The following is a 14386-nucleotide window of genomic DNA, read 5'->3' as shown; positions in this document are numbered from 1 at the left end:
TGAAACTTGGTAAGTGCTGGCTTTTATCAGAATTCATAGAATGAATGAGAGATTTTGGTGTGTCTAGAAGATTTGCAGAATTTGCTTAATGATGGTGGAGAAAGTAGACAAAGTAGACTTTGCTGTGCTCAAAAATCTAAGTAGATTTTTGAATGAATGTCTGTTTCATTTTTCTTAGACCACATAGTGTAAAAGAGGCAAAGAAAACACTGCAGGAAGTAAAAAATAAAGTTTTACCCTTTTACTCATTTGGGGGTATATTTGAAAGAAATGGAAAAATTAATATACAGAGGATGTTATGTGATATATGAATTTATTATATTTTTAAGTTTAAAGGGTTTTAAGTGGGCTTTGAACTGATGCTGTACTATGGCCAAGATTTGATTTCTGTAAATAAAAACCTAAGAGAAGTTATTTATCAATTATTTTTACTCAGCCTGTTTTACCTTCTCCCAACTCTGTAGCAGGAACTTAGTATTGTTTTTATAGAAGACTAGATAATACTCCAAAGAAAACTAAGCATTCCCAAGTGCATTCCGTTATTGAATTCACTTTGGGAAAAAGTAAAAATTTAATGCATTGATGATTTCTAAAGGCCCAGTCATAATATAGCCAATTTGAAAAAATCTCCAGATGTGAGATAGTTTTTTTCCTGAGCAGATTCTTCTGTTCCACTGGCCAAATCAGTCATGTAACAGCCACATTTACTCTGCTCTTTTGCAGAAGTGCCAGCTTTACCCTCTGTGGTTGTTTAACACACCAGTGACCACAGACTCATGCCCAAGATAAATTTAAGGAGGTGCTTTGGCCAAATAGTAGTACAAAATTAAGTTGCAGTGTTAATTTTTCCATGTCAATAGACACAGCATTTCCTTTTCTGCTCATAAACTACTCTGCCTTGCTCAGCTAAGTGCCTTTTCACAGTTGTTCCGCATCCACATTGAGCATTTCATTGGGCAAATTATTTTAATTATTAAGTGTTGTGTGTGGAGGGGGAGGTGTTGCCAAGTGGCCCCCAAAAGTAAGTGGAGGGGAAGGGGCTACTGACAAGGTTAGTTTTAGACCAATTGCTCTGGAAGGCAATTCCTAGCTCCCTCAACTGCCCAGAGTTGAGAGGCATTGAAGGAAGGAGCCCCCTCTCTCGTCCTCGGCTTGTGCCCTAAGCTGAATTCTGAGATGGAGAGCTCTGGGGACCAGCAAGCTCTCTTGTTTCCTGGCAATGCAGTGAAATAAAATGGGCCATCTCTGGGACCCTGTTGTCTCTATTGAACTTCTTAGGGCACTCTTGCTTATACACTCACACATTCATGGATGCACACCCATCTTGCAAACCCTCAACTCAAGGGCCCATCTGTGTTTTCAGGCATGACCAAGGCAATGATCTGAGAACCACGAACATGACGTTTTAGATTGCTTGCACTCTGCAGGTGGAGGGACCATTTCTTACTTTGCTGTTCTCCATAGCAGAGCGTCTCTCACTCAAGGGTCAACATGAGTAGAAGCTGTATATTCAAAAACAGTTCTGTGCTGCAGAAAAATTTTGACTAAAGCAGGAAAATTATGCCACAGGGATAGTGGCATAGTGAACACAGATTTCTTCTACCATGCAAAAAGTCACTCCCTAATTGTAGATGTCTGTGTTTCTTACACATGTACACAGCATAGCCAGATTTATATCAAGTGGCTAAATATGGCAAACATGATACAAAAGCATTAGAGGTTCACTGAAAACTAAATCAAACTTTCTATAATGTTGCTAAAAAAAAAAAAAGCCCAAGTTATGGGGATGAATCCTCGCATAACTAAGTCAAAATACATTTAAAATATTTATTCTCAGACATCTGAGGCTCATGAGAACTTAAAATTTGAAATGGCTAAAAATTCTTGGTTGGGGGTAATATTAGTAAATATGCCCACTCTTGAGTCTTGCCTGATTCACTTACCTTTAAGGTGCCCAGTAGTAGAAACAGTAACCAGCATCTTACCTTCTAGGATGTTCTCTTCATCGTTGTATTGCTTTTAGCTTCTGAGAAAAATTCCATATCTCTAATTCTATGTTACAGCAACAAGGCTGACATGTAAACTAAACCATCTCCAGGAGTCCTTATTTCCTGTCTTCCTTTCCCACTCTTACAAAGCAAGGCCATCTTGTTCTGATCTGTCTTGGAGTAGTACTTGCCCAGGCTAAGATTGGAAAGCCCCCAGTGTCTACATTTATGGAAGATTCCTAAATTAATCCCAGTTTGGGAGTGGAAAACAGAGAGGGTACCCCAGGCTAACTTGAATCATCTTCAAGGATTGCACTGCCAATCCTTCACCTTGGTTCTGATCTTGCTTTCTTGATCCAACTCAGAGGCGAGGCCTGCCAGCCTGCCCATCTTAAGTTTCCCTGCAGCCACACTGGGGTAAGATCATCCTTGCTCTTAAACCAGAAGTGCTGTGTCTGTCCTTCTGCAGAGTTGCCCAGCCTCACCCCAGAGAGATTTGCATTTCTCTAAAGAGACGGGATCTTAAGTATACAGTATGGAAATGTATTCTTAGGTTCTGATAATTAAGAATCTTCCTGACCAGGATATAGCACTAAGTTAAGAAGGTGAGCTCCGTGATGGTAGGCAAGCTGGTCACTGTTTTGTTCAGTGATATGTCCCAAGTCCTTGGGATAGTACTAGTCATATAATATGCACTCAATAACTGAGTGAGTAAGTAGCCATATGGTACTAGGTTACTAGATTGAGTCCTCTGTCTTTTTTTTCTTAATGAGTCTGGCTAGAAGTCTATCACTTTTGTTTATTCTTCTCAAAGAACCAGCTTTTAATTTCACTGATCTTTGCTATTGCCGTCTTCCTCTCTGTTTCATGTATTTTGGCTCTGATCTCTGTGATTTCTTTCCTTCTACTAACTTTGGGGGTTTTTTTGGTCTTCTTCCTCTAGTTGCTTTAGGTTTAAGTTTAGGTTGTTTATTTGAGATTTTTGTTTCCTGAGGTAAGGTTGCATTGCTGTAAATTTTCCTCTTAGAATTGCTCTTGCCGTGAATTCCAGGTATTGTCAGGTATGATTCTAATAATCACTGATCTCAACTAATTTGTGGTCTTCATCATCCTAAGTACATTCCTTGATTCCCTTCACATACCAACCTTCCACTAGGAAATTGCCACCCACTGATCTTCTGGCCCTGGGGATAGATTCATGCTGTGCTTAGTCGTTCAGTTGTGTCCAACTCTGCGAACTTTTGTGCTGTAGCCCGCCAGCCTCCTTATCCATGGGATTTTTCAGGCAAAGATACTGGAGTGCGCTGCCATTTTCCTACTCCAGGGGATCTTCCTGACCCAGGGATCGCATCCACGTCTCCTGTGTCTCCTGCATTGCAGGAGGATTCTTTACCTGCTGAGCCATCGGGGAAGCCCCACCATTGGGAATTGATTGGTTTATGCCAAGCCATCCACACCTTGCACTTGGCTTCCCTTGTGAATGCTGGTGATTCAGATACAGACTTGGCCTTATCAGCTCTCACTCACTGCCAACCAGATCCCGGAAGATCTCACCATATCCCCAAGCATTCAGGGCCTTCCACAATTATGCCTCTATCTACCTCTGAGGGGCAAAGCAGACATGCACACGGGTTTCCTCATCTGGAAAAGGAGGCGGTTTCTCACACAGGGAGTGTTTTCTTCCACCTCTGGTCTGGAGTGCCCTCGATTGGCTTGTTCACCTGGTCCTTCAAGGCCAAGGTGCAGGCTCCTTCAAATTGCACTTCCCTGAAGCACATTCCTCGTCTTTAACTGTGATTGCTCCTTCCAGAGAAACAACATTCTTGTCTGCATTCTTTGTATAGTGTAGTGGGCCCTGGACCCATATTTGGTTCCTGACTGTGTGACCTGGGAAAAACTAGCTAAGCTCTCTCAGCCCCAGCTTCCTCATTTGAAACAAAATGATAGCAATAATATCAACAGTAGTAATAACAACCACCACCTCACGGAGGGCTGTGCAAATTAAAACTTTCATATGGGGACTTCCCTGGGGGTCTAGTGGCCTGGATGCCATGCTCACAGTGCAGGAGATCGGTTCTATCCCTGCTCAGGGAACTAGATCCCACATGCCGCAAATAAGACCTGGCTCAGCCAAATAAATAAGTAAGTAAATATTAAGAAGAAAAGATAGAGCCATGAATGTAAAGTGCTCGACACAGTACCTGTTATGCAGTTAACATTTAATAAGTATTATCATTTTTTTGTTTTGTTATTTATCTCCTTAATACTTATGTCCTTCCTACCCATATTAAAAACATTAAGGGCTGGCTACAAGATGTATTATACTTTTTCTTAATTGAAATTTTTAATAATTGTCCATGCATAGATGTAAGAAATAAGACAGAGAGACCACTATACACTGTGGCCAGCTTCCCCTGAGGCTAACTTTTGGCAAAACTCTGGTATAATTTTCACAACCAAGATGCATTGATACCATCTGCTGATCTTGTTCAGATTTTCCCTTTTTACTTATACTTGTGTGTGTGTGTGTGTGTATTAAGATCTACAGAAACGTGTCACTTGTGTGCATGCATGCTAAGTCACTTAAGTTGTGTCCAACTCTTTTGCAAGCCTATGGATTTTAGCCTGCTAGGCTCCTCTGTCCATGGGATTCTCCAGGCAAGAAGACTGGAGTGGGTTGCCATGCCCTCCTCCAGGGGATCTTTGTGACCCAGGGACTGAACCCTAGTCTCTTACATCTCCTGCATCGGTAGGCAGGTTCCTTACCACTAGCGCCACCTGGGAATCACTTGTGTCGGCTCATGTAATAAATGTGATAAGAAACTCACCTTCATCTAAGTCCAGTCAAATAGTTAGGCAGGCTGTGTAATTTACACAGTAACTATATGGCAGCTTGAAACGTGCATAGCCCCTCAGTGACAGGGCAGGTAAGAGGTCTCCAGTGAGTTTTTGTTTTTTAAAGCATAGAGAAAATATAAGCAGATCATCTAAACTTCCCTGCCATGTAGTTTTCATATCTGGGACAGAACAATCTGAGACTTGAATTCAGTTACATAATAAAATGTGTCCCCCCCCTTCCCCCTCACCAAACAACAACTGTTAACTCTGACCCGGGAAGGTGGATAAGCCAGCCCTCTGCTGATGATGGGAAGGACAGAAGCTTACAATCACTCATTTCTCAGCACGCGGCAGCCACGCCTCTTGTCAGCGCCGCTCCACGGTTGACTCAGGGAATCACACAAACGTTTGTTTTGTTTTTGATCACAAAGCCCACTGCGCCCCTTCTGCCAAAACCATCCCCATCCCGGACCCACAAGATCGTGGCTGGCTGCAGGCCTTGGACTCGGTCTTGTTAATAATCCACGGACGCTCCTAGGTACCTGCATCCTTGCTTCTCTCCATGTGGTCTGCAGACCTGTTTGTCAGAATGGAGAATCTCAAGCCCCGCCCCAGTCTTGCTGACTCAGAATCTGCAATTTCAACCCAATTCTTGGGAATTCGTATGTATGCTAAAGTTCCAAAAGTCTTGGTCTGCAAGGAGAGGTCTTTCCCGGGTTAGAAAAGGCCCTAAGGCAATGGGTCTCATCCCTGTGGACCTTAAACCAACTGCTGTCTGAGTAGCACCCCCGGCTCCCCACCACCCCAAGATTCTGATGTGATTGCTCTGCAGTGTGGCTTGGGCACTGAGGGTTTTGAAAGCTCCTAAGTGATTCTCTGTACCTCTGAGGTCGAGAATCTTAGCTGTAAATATACAGGTGCCTAAGTCCCACCCCCAGAGGCCCCAGTTTTGGTGGTTGTCAGGCCCTTGGGGAGTGGAATGCCAGTGTCATGCGGGGGGGCTCCAGGCCCCAGGCTGGCAGGATGCGGCTACCTTTCACAAGAGTTTGCTCCCCTCATGCACTACCCTCCCCCCACCAGGGATTCTGGAGCCCCTTGCCCCTGCTTTCCCTCCATCTTAGCCAAGGAACAAAGCACCAGGTCAGTCAGCACTACTTTTCAAATTGAGGCAGTGGGTGTTCTCTGGGGTATTAGGTTGGACAAAAGTAAGTGTGGTTTCAGACCATGAATTTGGAATCATTATAGCTAGGCTCAAACACATCTTTATTAATCAAAATAGGAAACATTACAATCAACACATTTTTGCCAATGAAAAATAAGTTTGTTTTTTCCTGTAGCATAAAAATCCGTACTTTGGGATTTGACAAACTCTTGGAAAGCATTTTTCTGCCTCCTGCTGGTTGTAGAAGCGTTTTGCCTGCAAAACGTTGTCAACATGCTGGAAGAAGTGGTAGTCGGTTGGTGAGAGGTCAGGTGAATATGGCAGATGAGACAAAACTTCATAGCCCAATTCATTCAATTTTTGGAGCATTAGTCGTGTGACGTGCAGCTGGGCATTGCTGTGAAGAACTGGGCCCTTTCTGTTGATCATGCTGGCTGCAGGCATTGCTGTTTTCAATGCATCCCATTGATTTGCTGAGCGTATTTCTCAGATGTAATGGTTTCACTAGGATTCAGAAAGCTGTAGTGGATCAGATGGGCAGCAGACCACCAAACAGTGACCGTGACCTTTTTGGGGAAGTTTTGCAAGTTTGGCTTTGGGAAGTGGTTTGGGCTTCCATGGTGGCTCAGATGGTAAAGAATCTGCCCGCAATGCAGGAGACCCGGGTTCAATCCCTGGGTTGGAAAGATCCTCTGGAGAAGGGAATGGCTACCCACTCCAGTATTCTCGCCTGGAGAATTCCATGGACAGAGGAGTCTGGCGGGCTAAGTCCGTGGGGTCACAAAGAATTAGACACAACTGAGTGACTAACACTTGGAGCTTCTTCTTGATCCAGCAGCTGAACTGGTTGTTGCTGGTTGTCATATAAAAGCTACTTTTCATCTCATGTCATAATCCGATCGAGAGACGGTTCACTATTGTTGTGTAGAGTAAGAGAAGACATTTTGAAATGATGATTTTTTTTTCTTTTTAATTTTCGTGACACTGCAAAACGATAATCAGGTCACAAGCCGCCCACTTATAGAGCCTTTTCACCTTGCCAGTTTGCTTCCAATGCCGAATGACTGTAGAATGGCTGACATTGCGAGTTCTTCCGCAGCCTCTGTGGTTCTAAGAGCATCAGCTTCGATGATTGCTCTCAATTGGTTGTTGCCAACATCTGATGACTGGCCACTGCACTCATCTTCAAAGCTCTCATCTCCTTTGCAAAACTTCTTGACCCACCACTGCACTGTACATTCGTTAGCAATTCCTGGGCCAAATGTGTTGCTGATGTTGCAAAGCTGTCTCCGCTGCTTTATGACCCATTTTGAACTCACTTGAATTTGCTTTTTGTCTAACATCAATTCCACAGTCTCAAATAAATATAAAATAAACAGCAAGTAATGTCATGAGCAAAAAGACAAAGTAAGAAATGCTGATTCAAATGGTATATAAGATAATCACATTTATTTAAGAATGTATTCCAATATCAAATGGCAAAGTTCAACAATGTAAAACTGCAATTACTTTTGCACCAACCTAATCGTGGATCCTGGGGCTTCCCTTGTAGCTTAGCTGGTAAAGAATCTGCATGCAATGTGGGAGACCGAGGTCCAATCTGTGGGTTGGGAAGATCCCCTGGAGAAGGGAAAGGCTACCCATTCCAGTATTCTGGCCTGGAGAATTCCATGGACTGTATAGTATACAGTATAAAAGTAAAAAAATTACTATACTGTATACTATATGTATACTATACTATATGTTATAAAAAAATAGTCCCTAAGTGGGCCTTAGGAAGCATTACTATGAACAAAACTAGTGGAGGTGATAGAATTCCGGTTGAGCAAATTCTAAAAGATGATGCTGTGAAAATGTTGCACTCAATATGCCAGCAGATTTGGAAAACTCAGCAGTGGCCACAGGACTGGAAAAGCTCAGTTTTCTTTCCAATCCCAAAGGAAGGCAATGCCAAAGAATGTTCAAACTACTGCACAATTGCACTCATCTCACATGCTAGCAAAGTAATGCTCAAAATTCTCCAAGCCAGGTTTCAGCAGTACATGAACCATGGACTTCCAGATGTTCAAGCTGGATTTAGAAAAGGCAGAGGAACCAGAGATCAAATTACCAACATCTGTTGGATCATCGAAAAAGCAAGTTCAGAAAAACATCTACTTCAGCTTTATTGACTACGTCAAAACCTTTGATTGTGTGGATCACAACAAACTGTGGAAAATTCTGAAAGAGATGGGAATATCAGACCACCTGACCTGCCTCCTGAGAAATCTGTATGCAGGTCAAGAAGCAATAGTTAGAACTGGATGTGGAATGACAGACTGGTTCCAAATAGGGAAAGGAGTATGTCAAAAGTGTATATTGTCACCCTGCTTATTTAACTTATATGCAGAGTACATCATGAGAAATGCTGGGCTGGATGAAGCACAAGCTGGAATCAAGATTGCCAGGAGAAATATCAATAACCTCAGATATGCAGATGACACCACTCTTATGGTAGAAATCAAAGAAGAACTAAAGAGCCTCTGGATGAAAGTAAAAGAGGAGAGTGAAAAAGTTGGCTTAAAACTCAACATTCAGAAAACTAAGATCATGGCATCTGGTTCCATCACTTCATGGCAAATAGATGGGGAAAAATGGAAACAGTGAGAAATTTTATTTTCTTGGGCTCCAAAATCAATGCAGATGGTGATTGCAGCCATGAAATTAGAAAATGCTTGCTTCTTGGAAGAAAAGTTATGACCAACCTAGACAGCATATTAAAAAGCAGAGACATTACTTTCTCAACAAAGGTCTGTCTAGTCAAAACTATGGTTTTTCCAGTAGTCATGTACAGATGTGAGAGTTGGACTATAAAGAAAGGTGAGCACCAAAGAATTGATGCTTTTGAACTGTGGTGTTGGAGAAGAGTCTTGAGAGTCCCTTGGACTGCAAGGAGATCCAACCAGTCCATCCTAAAGGAGATCAGTCCTGAGTGTTCATTGGAAGGACTCATGCTGAAGCTGAAACTCCAATACTTTGGCCACCTCATGCAAAGAGTTGACTCATTGGGAAAGACCCTGATGCTGGGAGGGATTGGGGGCAGGAGGAGAAGGGGACGACGGAGGATGAGATGGTTGGATGGCATCACCAATGCGATGGGCATGAGTTTGAGCAAGCTCTGGGAGTTGGTGATGGACAGGAAAGCCTGGCGTGCTACAGTCCATATGGGGTTGCAAAGAGTCAGACACAACTGAGGACTAAACTGAACTGAACTGAAAAGTAGATGCATTCCTGCAACACTTCACATTCTGGAAAATCACATAAAATATCAGGCCTTCTGGGGAAAATAGTACCCCCTGCAGGTTTCTTCAGAAACAGGCTGTTTGAAAACTAGAGACAAAAGCAAAAAGCGGACCCAAGACGTTCACGTGGACCACCCAGGGAGGCGGCTCAGCTTGGCCGACGGCAGCCGCGGCAGACAGTGCATGCTCACGAGGTCACCGGGTGGACGTGCTGGCAGCCCTTACTGAGAGCAGCTGGAGGCCGAGATGGGAAGCCAGCAGTGGGTCTCTGGGGGCTGTCTGTGAGGCTGGGCCTGGGAGGTGCCACCTGCCTTCAGATGCCCAGGCCTGGAGCGTGCCTCTTTGGAGGGAGGAACACTGGGCAGATTTCCTTTTTTTTCAAATTTTATTTTTTAAATTAGAGTATAAGGTGGTGCTAGTGGTAAAGAACCCGCCTGTCAGTACAGGAGACATAAAAGTGGCAGGTTCAACCCCTAGGTCAGCAAGATGCCCTGGAGGAGGGCATGGCAACCCACTCCAGTCTTCTTGCCTGGAGAATGCCGTGGACAGAGGAGCCTGGTGGGCTCCAGTCCATGGGGTCACACAGAGTCGGATGTGACTGAGGTGACTTAGCACGCACGCATAGTTGATCTGCGGTGTTGTGTTAATTTCTGCTCTGCAGCAAAATGATTCAGTTATATATACATAGATAAATAGATAGATTCTTTATTATATTCTTTTCCATTATGGTTTATCTCAAGATACTGAATATAGTTCCCTGTGCTGTATAGTATGACCTTGTTTATCCGTTCTGTAGGATAGGAGTTTGTAGCGCCCAACCCCAACTTCTCCATCCCCTCCTCTGTTCCCCTGGGCCACACTTTTAATTTTATTAAAATACAACCAGAATGGGTGCCTGCTGCCAAGGCAAAAGCTGAGTTAAAGGCTGTTCCCTTTCCCGCTCAAGCTGGCTGTGATTTGCTTCCGCTATTCAGGGGTCCTTGCCGCGCCTGCCAAGTCGCTTCAGTCATGTCTGACTTTTTGCAAGTAGCCTGCCAGGCTCCTCTGTCCATGGGACTCTCTAGGCAAGAAGACCGGAGTGGGTTGCCATGCCCTTAGCCTAGGCAAAATTTCCCAAGAACCAACGCACGCCCATGAACGCATCAGGCTACCTCATTACAGAACACGTGTTGTAACACAGAGACAGCCACTGCACCCCGAAGCGGAGGCTCTGAGTCCTCAGGGCACTGCATGCATGTGAGGGCCTGGCTGATCTGTACTGTAATCACCTGCTAAGGTGAATTTTTTTTTAAGATTTTTTTTGATGTGGACCATTTTTAAAGTCTTTATTGACTTTGTTACGATATGGCTTCTGTTTTATGTTTTGGATTTTTGGCTATGAGGCACATAGGATCCTAGCTCCCCAACCAGGGATTGAACCCACACACCCTTCATTGGAAGGCCAAGTCTTAACCAGTGGGCCGCCAGGGAAGAGCTAAGGTGCATGTTTAAAGAGCTCTGAATTCTACCCCAGAGTTTCAGGATCCGCACCTTTAATAAGCTCTCTAGGTGACTCTCATGAGCAAAAGGTTTTAAGCCATGGGTAAATTAGACTGAGACCCCGTGTGACCACTACAACTTGAGGCGTTTCTGTAAAGAATCACAGGAGTTTGAAACATAGGAAGTTTAGGCCTTGTCCCTGTAACCCCTTCACCCTAAGAGGAAAGAGCTTCATGATCTGGATTTTCTTCTGCTTTCTATTTGGCTTGCTATAAATGCAGCTTGGGCTTCACCTGTCCGGCCACTGAAATAAATACAGGCCCTGATTTATTGTAACTAAATCCAAAACAGGTGTGCCAACTACAGCTGAGTTTTATTTTGAGGCGTGGTGCCGGGACAAGAATTTGGACGGCAGCAGGGGAGGCTGGGAGAGGAGGGTCCTTTGGCTTCGAGGGTGGGTTTTAGTCCTGGTGGTAAATCTCTCATCGCTGCCTTGAGTGGGAGCTGAGTGCCTGAGACATGTGTTATCAGTCTTTTTTTTGCAACAACTGAAAACGAACTTGCTTTACTGAAACGAGTTAACCAACCATCTATCAATATGAACACTAAAGCTAAGGTCACCAAAACAGTGTGGTAGTAGCCCCAAACCAGGGCTTCCCTGGAGGCTCAGTGGTAAACAGTCTGCTTGCTGATGCAGGAGACATGGGTTCAATCCCTGGGTCGGGAAGATCCCCTGGAAGAGGAAATGACAACCCACTCTGGTATTCTCGCCTGGAGAATCCCATGGACAGAGGAGCCTGGCAGGCTATGGTCCATGGGGTCGCAAAAGAGTTGGACACAACTGAGCGACTAAACAACAACAGCCCCAAACGGATAAATAACTAAACCAAACTGAGTAGAGAAAACAGAATGAGACCTAAGAATATATTGGAATTTGGTTTATGATAGAAATGAACTGTCATGTTTTAGGAAGGAAGCAAAATCTTTAAAGCAGACACAATTAGCCATCTGTGTGGAGAAAAAAATAAGACCAGTGGACCTCAAATAAACACTAAATGGATTCCTGAGTTAAATATAAAAAATCTAAACTACAAACTACTGGAAAAATTATTGGAAACTATTCTTATGACCTTGAAAGCCATAAGATTTGGAAATGTAAAGATCATCATCAACATCAACAAAAACAAAGCATGATAATTTTGATTATTTCAAATTTTATATAACAAAAATGAAAAATTTTATATAACAAAAATATAAATCAAATTAAATGAAATTGATACACTGGGAGATATAGGTAGAACATAAATATCATAGACAAATATTAATTTTCAATGTATATGAAAAACAGATAAGAAAAATACCCTAAAAAACTGAATTTATAATAGGCAAAAGTAAATAAATATGAAGTTCATAGAAGAGGGAATATAAAATGTTACTAGCTCAGCTGGTAAAGAATCCGCCTGCAATGCAGGAGACCCAGTTCAGTTCCTGGGTTGGGAAGATCTGCTGGAGGAAGGAAAGGCTACCCACTCCAGTATCTTTGGGCTTCCCTTGTGGCTCAACTGGTAAAGAATCCGCCTGCAACTGGGGAGACCTGGGTTCGATCCCTGGGTTGGGAAGATCCCCTGGAGGAGGGAAAGGCTACCCACTCCAGTATTCTGGCCTGGAGAATTCCGTGGATGTCCATGGGGTCGCAAGGAGTCAGACACGACTGAGTGACTTTCACTCACAAACATGAGAAGCTGTCCAAGCTTGTGAGTAATTAGGAAAATATAAAATTTTAAAAATACAACATTTTCATCCAGATAAAAAATTAAAAGATGGTAACATCAAGATATTAACATTGTGGAGAAATGTGTTCATTGCCAGAAATAATGTAATTTGAGGATATCTTTTAACATGAATAAGGGCAGTCATGTCACTTTTCTGCATCTACTCTTGAGAAGAGCCGGCACACAGACCCAGGGAGATGTGGCCCACAATGTGTTTCTCAGAATTGTTTGTCTAAGGAAAGACCTGTTCTGAAACAGTGAAATAAATGTGACCTGTTCAAATGATGGGCATCTCAAAGCATAAGATAGAGTGCCAAAGGCATAGTGTAGATGGATCCATAGCATGTGATAGCCGTCTATGCCCTCCAAACCAACCCAGAAGAGCGTGTGCCCTTTGCACATACATGTGACAGACCACCCTGCACTTCCCAGGTCCAAATGTGACCACAAAAGTCCTTGTAAGTGAACAATGGAGGGAAGAGAGTCAGAAAGAGCTTGGAGATGCTGTGCTGCCGGCTTGGAAGATGGAGGAAGGGGCCACGAGTCAAGGAACGCAGGCAAACCTCTAAAAGCTGGAAAAGGCAAAGAGTTTTTCCTCTGGAGCTTCCAGAAGGAAAGCAGCCCTACCGACACTGTGATTTTAGCCCAATGAGATCCATGTCGGACTTTTGACTTTCAGAACTGTAAGATAATAAATTCTATGTCATTTCAAGTGACTTAAGTTTGTGGTAGTTAAAGCAGCCATAAGAAGCTAATGCAGACAGAAAGGATAATTTTAAAATAAAGTACCTCCAAGCGGGTCAGGATATTCTTCTTCAGATTTTCACTTCAGATATCCGAGAAGGAGCCCATTTATGACACAGACTTTGCAAATTCTAGTTGTCTTTGGCTTAGAAATCTGACACGGGAGAGAAAGAGAGAAGAGAGAGGCCAGCTTCATTGAAAGCAAGTATGTTGGGACCTCCCTGGCAGTCCAGTGGTTAGGACGTGGTGCTTCCGGTGCAGGGGACCAGGGTTTGATCTCTGGTTGAGGAACTAAGATCCTGTAAGCTGCATGGCTAAAATAATAATAATAAAATAAAAATAAAGTATAACACTTTGGGGAGCTTCCCCAGTTATTCAGCAGTATAGAATCTGCCTGTAATGCAGGAGACACAGGTTCGATCCCTGTGTCAGGAAGATCCCCTGGAGGAGGAAATGGCAACCCACTCCAGTCTTCTTGCCTGGAGAATCCCATGGACAGAGGAGCCTGGCGGGCTACAGTACATAGAGTCGCACAGAGTTGGACATGCTTGAAGCGACTTAGTACGCACATAACATTTTGGAATTCAGGAAGCCTCAGGGAGAAAGGACAGAGTCATGGACTCCACAGCTAATCCACTCGACAATTAGGGTGCCTCAAATGTCTCCATGTCCATACTGGTGTCCCGAGGAACTTCCGGCCTGAGAATGCCTGTGAAGTGGCTGGACTCCAGGAGAAAGCATCCTGGGAAGAGCATGCCCAGAGCATACCTTCTGATCTCAAGGCAGTCCGAGAGGCTGAGGTGGCGCGAAGGAGGCTGGGAAACTCTGAGGAACCGCTGGTGCACAGGTTCCCAACCCAATGCTCCTGACACTTGGACTGGATAATTCTTTATCCTGGGCAGCCACGCAGGCATTGCAGAATGTTTTTAGCAGCATCTCTGGCCAGTAGCAATCTCTTCCTGTCATCTCTACCCAGTTAGCCACCAAGAATGTGTCTAGATAGTGCCAAATATCCCCTGGGGGGCAGGGCGGGGTGTAACCAAACTCACTCCATGTGTTGATTAGCTCTGGGTAAATTCTGTCCCCTCACTAGTGACAGCTGGGAAGGAAGCTGTTATTTCA

General features: G+C 43.9%; 1 protein-coding gene and 1 long non-coding RNA gene across 9 annotated transcripts in view; one reads left to right on the top strand and one right to left on the bottom strand.

Moving 5' to 3' along the window:
- The window catches only part of LOC122684834, an 80445-nt gene extending 78155 nt beyond the window's left edge, over positions 1-2290 (bottom strand). For all 5 annotated transcript variants that reach the window (XR_006338164.1, XR_006338163.1, XR_006338162.1 and 2 more), the window contains exon 1: positions 1986-2290. This is a non-coding gene — a long non-coding RNA (uncharacterized LOC122684834). The remainder of the gene's footprint in view (positions 1-1985) is intronic.
- Positions 1-14386, top strand: part of ALPK2 (alpha kinase 2) — a 137692-nt gene that overhangs the window by 55481 nt on the left and 67825 nt on the right. The window lies entirely within an intron of this gene.

This window comes from Cervus elaphus, chromosome 27, assembly GCF_910594005.1.
Source record: "Cervus elaphus chromosome 27, mCerEla1.1, whole genome shotgun sequence".
Taxonomy (NCBI): Eukaryota; Metazoa; Chordata; class Mammalia; order Artiodactyla; family Cervidae; genus Cervus; species Cervus elaphus.
This window is presented reverse-complemented; position numbering and strand designations above follow the sequence as displayed.